At 40.9% G+C, this 12,754-nt stretch overlaps 1 long non-coding RNA gene across 2 annotated transcripts in view; it reads right to left on the bottom strand.

Moving 5' to 3' along the window:
* LOC127375288 (uncharacterized) overlaps window positions 1–6,947 on the bottom strand; it is a 346,390-nt gene extending 339,443 nt beyond the window's left edge. For both annotated transcript variants that reach the window (XR_007887359.1, XR_007887360.1), the window contains exon 1: window positions 6,741–6,947. This is a non-coding gene — a long non-coding RNA (uncharacterized LOC127375288). The remainder of the gene's footprint in view (window positions 1–6,740) is intronic.
* Between the last annotated feature and the right edge of the window lie 5,807 nt (window positions 6,948–12,754).

Genomic DNA, 12,754 nt, shown 5'->3' with positions numbered 1-12,754 from the left:
GAACTGCATGTGGAGCAGAGTGTCATGATGCAGTCCAAGTGACACCAGGACCTTCTTTATAAAACACACACATACACACACATTTCTGCAGAGGCACATAACAAAGCATCCAGTCATGCGTGGGAACACCAACACATGCACATTACTTAACAAACCCGTGTACAACGACACACGCTCACACAAACACACACACACACCTGCCACCACACAGTAAGCTGAATGTCAGCATCTTTTTGCAGAAGGCTAATAAATATCCCTTGCACCAGGAGCTGTTTAAATCACCAGCATCTCACATTGCCACACTCCCTGCCTCCCAATGTGTGTGTGTGTGTGTGTGTGTGTGTGTGTGTGTGTGTGTGTGTGTGTGTGTGTGTGTGTGTGTGTGTGTGTGTGTGTGTGCACATCAGATTAGGCTCATGTGTGCATGTGTGCTTTTGTTTCAATTTAATTATTTCCATTGTGCCAGCCAGGCAAGATCAATCTTTCACAGAGAGCATCTCACCAGATCAATCATTCAGGGAATCCAATAGTATTTCAAGCTTATTTATTTACAAATCAAATTAATAGTCATCCATTATAAAGCAACCATAGCAAACAGGACACCACACAGGATGAGACTATTGCTGCAAAGAGACAAAGCCATTGATTTTTCTCAGGTGGTACCCATTTATTTTTGACATTTCACACTGCACGGCACTTCGGCTCAGAGCTGGTTATCAGAGGAAAGAAGTGTATTTTCTTGGCATTTGCTTTCCTTGCGGGAATTTACTTCTTGTGGAGTAACCTCCTCACATGCAAATGTCAGATGTGACCTCTGCAGGGGAACTGTTGTGCTGGGTGTAGTTTGAATGGTGAATGTTACAAAACAAAACAAAAAAAACCAAAAAATGATATCATTTTTTGGTTTTTTTTGTTTTGTTTTTTACTTTATCATGCCCCCTGAATTCTAAAATCTATGCCCATGTGTTATAATCTTAATTCAAAGGTTCACAAGCTTTTTCAGAGCTTTCACTCCATTGCCTCTGTCCTGTTTATTTACATATATGTATTAGTTTTATTGAAATGTGACAGGATCATTTCTTTTTAGGAGCATGTTGTTGAACTTTCAGTGCCCAGACTTTCATCTTCCATGTGATTCAACATGATACGATGCAATGCAAAATAATATGATGCTATGTAATTCAACATGGTACAGATAGTTTGATTTAATTTCTTTGGTTCTACTTTAGCGGCTTGAGAAACAGTTAAGAGAGGAGGAATCAATCTATTTATAAAATTACACATTTCTAAATAATAAAGGCACAGTGCCTCTACTAATAATTATATATAAATTATTATGATTTTACAGATGCAAAGATGTTTTAAATGATGCCTTCAAGTTCATCCCTAATTGTATCAGATACTGATTCTTTTTTAATCGGTGCACAATTCAATTAAATTAAATTTGTATTTGTATAGTGCCAGTCCATAACAGAAGTTATCTCAGGACACTTTTCAAATAGAGCAGGTCTAGACCGAACTCTTTAAAACATTATTTACACAGACCCAACAGTACCACCATGAGCAAGACCTTGACGATAGCTCTAGGTGGGTGGTCATCTGCCTCGAGCAGTTGGGGTGAGAGAGAGAGAGAGAGAGAGAGAGAGAGAAAAAAGAGAGAGAGAGAGACAGACAGACAGACAGACAGACAGACAGAGGTGCACGGCAACAACAGTAGCAACAACTACACAAATAGTAGTAACTGATGATGAAGACGACAACGACAAGAACGATTGGGGACAATGAGCAATGATTATAGTAATAATAGTAACTGTAGTAATAATAATAATAATAATAATAATAACAGTAATATCAGTGATATTAGCAATGGCAGTCAAACAGGACAATGGCAGGAGGCTCCACCAGGATCGATAAGAACCTGCGAGACGAGAAAGAACAAGAACTCCGGGGAAGAAGTGAAGTTAGTAACATGCATTAATGGAACATGAATGAGTGCAGAAAGAGAGAGAGAGGAAGAGAGGAGCTCAGTGCATCATGGGAAATCCCCCGATAGTCTAGGCCTAGAGTAGCGAATGTGAGTCTTACCATTCCTAGCTAAGTGTGCTGGGATACTTGTCTATTCTGAGATCACTCAAATAATTCTTGACAAACTTCTGGGCATTTAGATTGTGCTTTGCTAAATATGGATTTGGAGGTCCACATGCAGATTGAGAGAGGTCTAAATTCATCAGCATGCTGTTCATTGTGGATCAGTTGTTGAGAATTGTGGGATGTAACAAACGTTACAGTCTGTAGGAATCAGTGACCAGGCTTTAGAATCGTTCCATGAAAGAAAAGGTTCAACTTTAAAGCCCAGTGTTCACAATTGGCATTCCACTGTTCCTCCTGACAGCTCAGGGTAACTTTATACACTGTATTTCCTGGCACATTCTCCTTCCTATTGCTAATGTTATCCCCTGAATATAAACTAATCCAGTCAGAGTATAGAGGAGGTAATGCCACAGCAACTGAATACTAAACATTTGGAGAGGAGAAACAAAATGAGGAGGGCTTGAATTTGACTTTGAGTTATTGCTGTTTATAACTGTTTATTGGCTGTGTGTCTTTATATCTTTATAACATCCCTTCAGCCTACGCTTGCATCTGGCTATTTTAAAATTCTAACCAGCATGCTGTCACATTATTCGCCATCAGCAAAATGTATGTATTGTAGAATTAATTATTGCCTACAGGAAACTGTATACTTTTTCACAAATTACATTCAATTTCTGTCTCACTTTATGCATTGATTATGAAAAACCTAAACTTGTCACAGTCCAGTGAAACAGGGCTTAAGTCAAGCTGATCTCTGATCTGTTGCAGGCTACTTCATCACTCGTCCCCCAGCAGATGAGATTAGCAAAGACACAATTAGACCAGCAAATCCCTTTATACTGTATGCAATGTCCCTAAAGTCTGATTTCACCACTATGCCTGTGTCTTAAATCCCAACACAATATAGCACGCATGTTTATTCATCAGTGCTTTTATACTGCTCATAATAGATTATTTGGTGACTTCAGACTCAACCTGCCAAAATCAAAAACAACTTGGACTTTAACAACACTAACCCCTGATGTCACACGCACTGAAGCCTTTTGACTTGGAATGATTTGATGCGATATCCTACCAGCTCCTCCCGCTGCATGTCGAAGTGTCCTTGAGCAAGATACTGAACCCCAAACTGCTCCTGAAGTTGTGTCATCGCTGTATGAGTGTGTATGAATAAGTTACTTTCTGTTTGTGATGGTCTTTACCATTAGTGTGTGAATGTGGCATATAGTTAAAGCACTGAGTATTAGGAAGACTAGAAAGGCGCTATGTAGGTACAGTCCATTTACCATTTACAGAACACAGTCCTGTGTCCTAAAAATTACGTTTATATACAATTAATTTGCTGACGATGAACAAATTACATTTTCTGTTTAAACAATAAGGAAATGTTAATATGAAATGTTAAATGTTAACCTGGCAAGTATATATGTTAATTTGTTTTCCACCAAAATAGGTAATAATCTTATTACAGCAGTATTAAAAAGTCAGCAGTGACTTGAGTTCTTACTAACCAAACCTTTTCTGTGGCTTTACGAGTGACCCCTTTATTAGTCCCTTTAATCTATTGTAAATATAATATTGATTAGTGCAGCTTTAAAGGTAACATAGAAGGATTCGAACAAGCCCCAAGTTCAATGTGACACCACTTGAACAAATTGCCACAAACTTGTATTAATGTTGACAACCTACAAGTACTGTAGCAAATGTAACTAACACCAACAAGTCAAGTCACATTTTATTGACTCTGTGATTAGAGCAGGGAACCAAGTAAATGTCAAGTGAGGAGATACACTGAGAGAGATTGACTGGTCTGAAAAAAAAGGGCAGAACCCTGAATGGCTCATTGGCTGTCATTGTTCCTGGTCCTCTGGCTCTGGTGCGGGGAATCATGTACAGTCCGCTTGGAGTTTTAAGTGAACCGCTGCAGTGTGCCGCTGTGCCTCCCTGGACTTCATTTACATAAATGCTCTTAATAAATCAGGTATGAAAGTGGAGGAAGCTGCACCTGCTCTGTTTTTGCTCACACCAGCGATTAGCATGCCAAGGTTCACAAATAGTTTGGTGATCTAGTCTTTTTCTTTTCTAATAATGACACTGCCAGCTGCACTTGGTTTAGAGTTTTTAATGCAAAAACACATCTGTCTAATCAGTCTTGAACACTAAACGGGGCTGCAGCAGAGAGGGTCATAACATCCCTCTAAATATAATATTTTTCTTTTTCCAGGCCTCATAGAAGGATCACTGGTAGAAAAGAGTCTGGGTACAGGTGTCTGCTGAGCAGCAGTGTGCTCCTCCCCTGGAAAACTGGAAGCAGCCACAGTAAAGTGACAGTTTGTGAAGTTTAGTGACATCACATTAAAGCAATTCTCTGAGGGTTTGTCCTCTGAGTAGCCTGGTTTTGCTTTGTCTGTCAAAGCACTTTATATAATGTTTTTAAAGGTGCTGTATGAATAAAGTTATTATTTTCATTATTATTATGGGAATTTGATGTTTACAAGAGTTCAAGGGCATTTTAGTGCAGTGGTGTCCGACTTTTTTGACTTGGAACCAGTGCTGTCAGACTGGAGAAAGAAAGCCCTTCCACAAAGATACTACCATGAATAGCCGTTGATTTGGGGAGGGGCCCATAGGGAATGGCTATGGCTAGCTGGTTACTGGTTACTGTAGCATGCCAGCTACAGAGGTTCATCAAGCAGTTTTTCAAATAGCTACTAAATCACCAAGTTTCCAGTGCTACCTATTATACAAAATGCTCAGTGGCCAATCAAGCCAAAAACCTTTGATTTTGCGATATAAAATTACCTGGATTTTCCACATATGCTTCCACTGTGAGGCCCATAGAGCAAGTGCATTGGAGACTTCAAGCCGAGTTGCTAAGTTCAGGTTTACCCCCCCCAGTAACTCGAATGGGGAGGAATTGATTTTAATTGTGTGGCTCATCTAGACTTTCCAAATGTTATCAGACCCAATGAATCTAATTATTTTTGCAGGGGTTGTGATGCTCAAAAATATTATATATAATATTATTAACTGCCAGTTCTTTGTGTCTTTTTGGGGCCAGTTTGTCTCATGTGACAGACGCCATTGCTGTAATTATGGTGCATTCCATTTATCTCCCAAGTCGGAGCCAGGAATGACACGTGGGCGGCTGTGGCTCAGAGGTAGAGCAGGTGGTCCACTAATCAGAAGGTTGGCGGTTCGATCTGCGGCTCCTCTCACTGCATGTCGGAGTGTCCTTGAGCAAGACACTGAACCCCAAATTGCTCCCGATGCTGTGCATTGGTGTATGAATGTGTGAGCATGGCAGCCACTGCCATCAGTGTATGAATGTGTGTGAATGGGGTGAGTGTGGCATGTAGTGTACAGTGCATTGAGTGGCCGAAAGACTAGAAAGGCGATAAGTACAGGCCATTTACCTTTTACGTCACCGACCCGTGTTGACTGTGTTGGAGTACAACAAATCACAAAACAAAATTTCCAACTGGGAACTCAGATATTCCGACTTCCCAGTTCAAATGGATTGCACCATTACATAGTGTGGCTGCTTCTTGAGCTTTTGTTGACATGGCCTCAAGAACATTGTACACTTCCTGGATTGAAAAAAAACTTGCCAGTGAGCGTAATTCAGGAAGCAAATACACAAATACACAAACAAATTTGTGGTATATAAAACAAATTTGTAGATGTTTTTGTTATTTTTGGTTAACCTTTACTCCATTACCCTCTTATCAACATAATTAATATTCTTTTTATGTGCTGCCACAGGGACCTGTCTACAGTCTACAAACAGCAACTTTCCTTGCTGCTTCAGGTAGGTCAAGTCATTCTGCAAACTGGGTCTACTCTGAAAACAAGTACTTGTTAGTTTTTGTATGTAAGTGAGTGATTAGGAGTAGTTCCTGTAGCGGCATATGTATTCTTGTCTGCTGCTATGTTTGTAACAATATGAATGTAAAGCAGGACGTAGCTGAAGAAAAGACTGCATGCTCAGCAAAGCTTTCCTGGTTAAAAAATGGACCAAAAATATTCTAAACATAGACTCTGATATAGGGACAGAGCAGTGGTATTTCATGTTCACTCATCCATAGTAATTAATTGATTGTCTACATTTTATGGTATGAATTGTTTAAGATCATACAGTTTAATGAACAAACTCATGCACACTGTTTTGGAAATCTAACAAATCTGACCTACTGTCAGATATGGCTGCAGTAAGAAGCGAATACAAGCTTTAAATGAACAACACATGCAGTAGATTTGTATACTATGGTAATACGTAGCTTTTTTGGATACATTGGCAAACAGAAACACTGTATTTTATCTGTAATTTTTAAGTTGTAGCAGAAATTAAACCATGTACCATGAACTGTTGGCAATCACAAAGAGCCACCTATAATATTTATACACAATCTAGAAGTATCACATTTAATGTTTTAAAAAATGGAGCCATATTGATATATTGGTTGATTGTTAAACGGGCAAACCCCTTCCATAGCAACCTGGTCTCAGACCTAAGTGATTGGCTCTGCGCTTCAAATTATGACAGTGTAGGTACCCCTCATTTCCAGCAATCAACATAGTATACAGAGCAAGAATGTTTGTATATGGAGGTGATGGGTAACTGGTCGAAACAGACGACCACCCACCTAGAGCCGGAGGATCTGTCCTAGGTTTCTGCCTTTTAACAGGCAGTTTTTCCTTGCCCTTGTCGCCAAGTGCTTGCTCATGGTGGTACTGTTGGGTCTCTGTAAATAATGTTATAAAGAGTTCGGTCTAGACCTGCTCTATTTGAAAAGTGTCCTGAGATAACTTCTGTTATGAATTGGCGCTATACAAATAAAATTGAATTGAATTGAATGGGGTGGGTGGATGGCTCAAACAGACTGTAACCTACAAGACTGTTCTTGGTGTCACATGTGAAACCTTCTAGATCTTTCACAGACTGCAAGTTACATGGTTATGAACACACAACACAAATTAGAGTTTCATCTTTAAAAAGAACCCCTGTCATAAAATGATTCCAGGTACAAATGCACAGGGGCCATCAACATCATCCCATCAACCATCAACTACCAATCTCATGCATTAAGTATGGAGCTGGAGTTCGAGGGAGGCAGTCCCGGGAAGGTCCTGTTTAAAAAGCTAAGGGAAGCAGTAATCCACTGCTATTTAACAGAGGTGGGAATGTTACCCAGACATTTGCCACACCAACCAGTTAGTCTTCATTCTTAAATTATTTTCTTTTGTAAATGGGAATACTGAACAAATTCAATAAAACATAAATCTCACCTTTGTATTATAGTTTTCTAGTGTGGCAATCCTTAATGGGCTCATTACAAAAAACACCAACTGGTACAGCCACAGTTGTAGTGGGTGTCTTTACAACAAAAATGTTACACATTGGACTTTTAAAGATGGGGCACAAAGTAAGGGGTGAGTCTAGCTTAGCATAAAGACTAGAATAACTAGCCTGGCTCTGTCCAACATGAAAGAAAAAAAAACACCCACCACCAGTACCTCTAAAGCTCACGAGTTAACATGTGTGATCTTGTCTGTTTACACAAACAGAAAAGTATCAGCAATTTGTGGTTTTCTGGAGACTTTCTTGGCCACAGTGAAGAAGGCTTGTTGTGACAGTGAGGTTGCCAGGTTTGGTACTATTGTGCCTGTACAGAGATTAAATCATTCATCTCACTTTCTGACAGAAATAAGTTTATTTCCCCAAAACCCGACCCTCATTAGTGATTCTCTCCAGATTTCAGTCTCAAACCAGATCATTTTATGTAAATCTTACAGTAGTTTTAACACAATAATTCACAGAGAATAGGAGCAAACAGATCATAGAAGCCAAGTTTCTTGCCTGGAGTTTGTTTGAAAATGATGAAATAATGGAGGCGACATTGAAGACTTTTACAGGAGAACATCTTGCATCATATTGGATCGCTATTTGTTTAACAGAAAGTGGCAAAATCTCTGGCAGTTGTTTGAAGGTGTTTATATGCTTAATCCAATTCCATTTTGCAATATATCTCAGTGTGATTATGCTTGCTCCAACTCTAAGCCAAGATAGTCACCATATGCTGGATAATGTCTGATCCAATGAATGACAATACAGGTTTTAAATCTAACAGTCCACGTACACCTGCAGTCCTGCCGATGTTACTTGCTGCTGATCCCTACCATGTTGAGGAGGAGTTGTATTGAGCCAAATGAAGATTGCTTGGTAGAATGAAAAATGAGACATGCGCTCTATAGCACTGTCTTATTGATGTGTGTCTGCATGGAAGCTAGATGATGTGCTGCTTTTAGAGCATGTAGGTGTTGCGACTTGTATTAAAGCGCGTAGTGGAAGAGTAGCAGCGGCGATTGCAGGTTCAATCGATTGAGACTTGCGCTCTTGGGCCAAGGGATGGACGGCCGATTGATCGAGAGCAATTTCATCGTTTCCGCTGACCCCCCGCATCTCTGTTCCTCTCACTCTCTGGCACGCCAGCCATGCCCCTGTTTTCACTCAATAAAAATATATCCTCTGCATCCAGCTCACCAGGTTGGCAGTTATTTCACACAGTTATGAGGCTGTATGGTAAAAGGAAATGCTTTATTTATGGGTCCATCATTTACTAATACTTTTCTAATAATTTCTTATTGCAGTAGGTATCTTTTATGAAATAACTTTTTGTAATATTTGCTTAAACTTGCTTAAACTGATTGTATTACCACGGACAATATATCACAGATTATCCGTCTCATGTTCTACCCTCAGGATATAGTGAAAGTTTCAGCAAATATGATTACCTACCTACCTTTTCTTTTAGTTAGGTTTAAACACAAAAACTACTTGGGTAGGTTTAGGAAAAGTTACATACATATGTAACTGACAAAAGGAATATTTTACTTTTGGTTTCATATGGGACACGAACAGCTGTCTTCTGGGTTAAAGTCCTGTGTGTGAGTTGTCCATCCACCCCTTAATTTTAGGTTAAATAAACTAAAATGAAGATGGAGTGGATAAATCCGAAGACCTGACTCCCACCTGGCAGTACAGCAGAATGTTTTGTCTGACTTTCCACTGACTTCCACACTGTTTAGCGTCACTCAAAACGACCACAGCTGGGGGTCACTTTGCCTGCAGATCAGTCAGGGCAAAGTGGAAATAAAGAGCAATCTATTAGCCAATAACAGAGCCCTCATTTCCAACTTGGAGGATCCAAATCCACCTCCTGCCTTGATTTCATTTAAATTTAACTGAACCCTCGCCTGTAATATGCCCCTACACTCACACACATGCGAAACACAACACCCACACTGGAGTATCTAATTTTGCTGAGAGGATGACTGACAGACTCCATCATCAGCATGATAGGCCCCTGACAGCATGTCAGACACAGCTGAAATGACCCGCCCTGGGTAAATGATAATATGCTAATAATACCCTTCCAAAATAAGAGACAATTTAAGGGACATAATGGAGCAACAGAGACGAGAAGAGAGACACAGCAGCTGTGATTCCATCCAACTTAGACTGCACATTTTTCGAGAACTTTGGGAATGTAACAAAAATAACATGCTAAACAGGGTTTTTTTCTCCAGCTGGGTTGAAATTATGAGTACTGTTCAGACTCAGAGTTTTTGGTTTTTCTAGTGATCATGGTGATATTTTCAACTATCAATAAACTCATGTTGTTAGCTGTTGTGCGGCAGTCATGAAAGTCCTACATTTAAATGACAGATGCAGTCTCATTAATATTTCTGGTAACACTTCAGCCTCAAGCAAGCCTAAAAAATACTCACAAATTAGATTTTTTTTTATCTAAATGTGACATTTTCAGTCAGTCTTGATGCTTCTTTACATCCGAATTTGCATTAAACTAATTGGATGGAAAGGCAGCAACACAAGATAGAAAGTGACAAGAGAAAACAAGAAGGAGGTGTTAGGGGAAAGCAGATAGAGTCTTTATATGTGTGTGTATCCGAGCTGAGAACTCTTTTGATTTCAGTGTATGATGGATGGTTTATTGGCACAAAAGGTTAAAATAACAGGATACTTAAAACTAGAACTTTTAATGACATTCACTGAAATCCTATGAAGGGAAAGATTTGTACTGGCTAAGTTGCCACAAAAAACACTGAATCACACACACAGCAAACCAATGAGAGAGATTATCACCACAGTGAAGAAGGCCACAGCAGGAATAATTCAAAAGAGTTCAAACTGCCCATCTACTAAAAATATTTTAAAAACCCAGGCAAACAGGAAATTATATCAAGAACCCAATTTAATAGACAAGATGATTATTTAATATAAAAGAAAACACAGCGTGACAAGGGAGGAAGCAGTGGCTGGTTCCTACAGTATGAACAGAGACACACAGAGACTTGCAATGTCAATTTACCTTATTACACTGAATATTGTTTCATGTTGACATGACAGGCACAGCATTCAGGAACTATTTTCAATAGATGTATTAAACTGTGCATACACATAGTTCTGTCAATAAATAAATATCAGTCATCTCATCCATTTTTGCATTCAAGGTAAAGCCTTGGAGTGCTTTGTTTCATATTTGGAAGGCAGATAAGTTTCAGTTAAGTTAATCATTTTTATCCCTTGTGGCCAGTGCCTGAATTGGTCCAAAAAACGTGCCAGTGTCCTAATTCAGCAGAACTCTAACCACAACATACCCCTAAATGAAGTTTTATAACTAGGTTCGGGAACAAAGACCACGCCCCGAACTCATCTCATTTCTGCTCAAAACATATTTAAGCACACCTTATCCGTTCACTCCCTCCTTGACTAATTTTCTACAACGTCAGAACCAAAATATGAAACGAAAGCAATACCTAAAATCATGGAGAACGAAATCATACTCAACCCGTCAGACAGCGAACTGTTTGACGACATCCCCAAGTCCTCTCCTTCACCTACCATCCCTCCTCGTCAGCCAGCCCGGCCAGCCACGCTGTCAGGTGCTCCCAGCCTCCATTCACTGGTAGCTCCAACACCATCTGGCGTTCTCCCCCCCACAGCTCCAGGGGAAGATCTCGTGCCCGGCGTCCGACCGGAACACTGGCATCAACTCCGTTTCACTCTAAGCATCCCTGCCCACCGAAAACGTACACCGGATTTCTTTAATCATTTAAAATTTCCTCCTGGATCACAAATGCACCAAACGTCAACTTCTCTCGCTGTTTGGCCACCTCAACTACGCAATCCGCATCATTCCCCAAGGTCAATCCTTTTTGTCACACCTGCTTTCCATAGCCTCCTCCGTCCCATCTCTCCATGACAATGTCACACTGGACAATGCATGCAAAATGGAGCTCAAACTATGGCACCAGTCCCTCTCATCTTGGAACGGCATCTCTTTCTTTTACGACACAGACATCCAGCTATCCACAGACGCAGCTCCTTCCGTTGGCTTGAGCGGGAAGTGGTTTTCAGCCAAATGGTTTTCAGCCAAATGGCCGCTGGAATTCTCATCACTCTCCCCTTCCTCCGCGTACCCACCGTCCACTCTGATAACAGCGCCATCGTAGACATCATCAACAAGGGACGTTCACACTGCCTAGATATCATGCAGTTCGTCAGGAAGCTCACCTTAGTTCTGGCACAACACCAATTTATCATCCGAGCAGCTCACATCCCCGGCAAAAAAAAACACAAACGCTGTCGCACTCTCTCGCTTTTCATTACAGAAATTCAGACAACTGGCACCAGCCTCCGACACTCTCCCGACTCCAGTCCAACCGTATTCAGCCACCATCTTCAATTGACTCCTGAGTTGCAAAACCTGGCTTCCATTTCTCAAGATGCCATTCTGAACAGCGTCGCTTCCCGTACACTTTCATCATACATGACCGGATGGAATTGCTTTAAAACCTTCCATGCCTCCCATAATCTTCTGTTCTCTTCGCTCGATGTCTTGACACTGTCTAGCTTCATCTCATTCGCCCATTCCATCCTGAAGATTAAATCTACCACCATCCCAGCCTACATAAGTGGTATCAACATTTTCATCAAACTCTGGTCTGGGGCACCATGCCAAGCCACTTCCCATTCTCATTTCACCATGTTAATCAAAGGTCTCCACAAGACAGAAGTTTATACTTTGTATAAACGTTCGCCCCTAACCTCAGATCTCCTCATCCGACGCATCAGAACCCTCTGCTCAGGCTATTCATCCCCGTATGTCGACAAGGTCCTAGAATCCATGTTCCCACTAGCTTTCTTCAGCTTTCTGCGCTGCTGCGAATTCACAGCTTCTACCTCCAAATACAATCCATCTTGTCACGCATCCATTTCCGACATTTCCATTCAGTCCACCGACACCCTTATTTACCACCTTAAATGCAGCAAGATCAACCAGTCCGGTCTACCTCAACCCATCTACCTCTTCCGCCTAGACTCGTACATAAGTCCCTTTGAACCAATACAAGAATACACCAACTCTAGGCCAGCCAGCAGAACTTCCCCCCAGGACCCTCTGTTCGTCACAGAAACAGGAAAAGTAGCCACACGTCACTGGTTCCACCATCACTTCTGCCAAATCCTGTCTCAATCAGGAATATCCCCAGAACAGTACTCGGGGCACTCCTTCCGCATTGGAGCCGCCTCCTCCGCTTCCAAGCAGGGGAGCCCTGATAACATCATCATAATCCT

This window comes from Dicentrarchus labrax, unplaced genomic scaffold (assembly GCF_905237075.1).
Source record: "Dicentrarchus labrax unplaced genomic scaffold, dlabrax2021, whole genome shotgun sequence".
Lineage (NCBI taxonomy): Eukaryota > Metazoa > Chordata > Actinopteri > Moronidae > Dicentrarchus > Dicentrarchus labrax.
The sequence above is the reverse complement of the archived record's forward strand: the minus strand, read 5'-3'. Positions and strand labels throughout refer to the sequence as shown.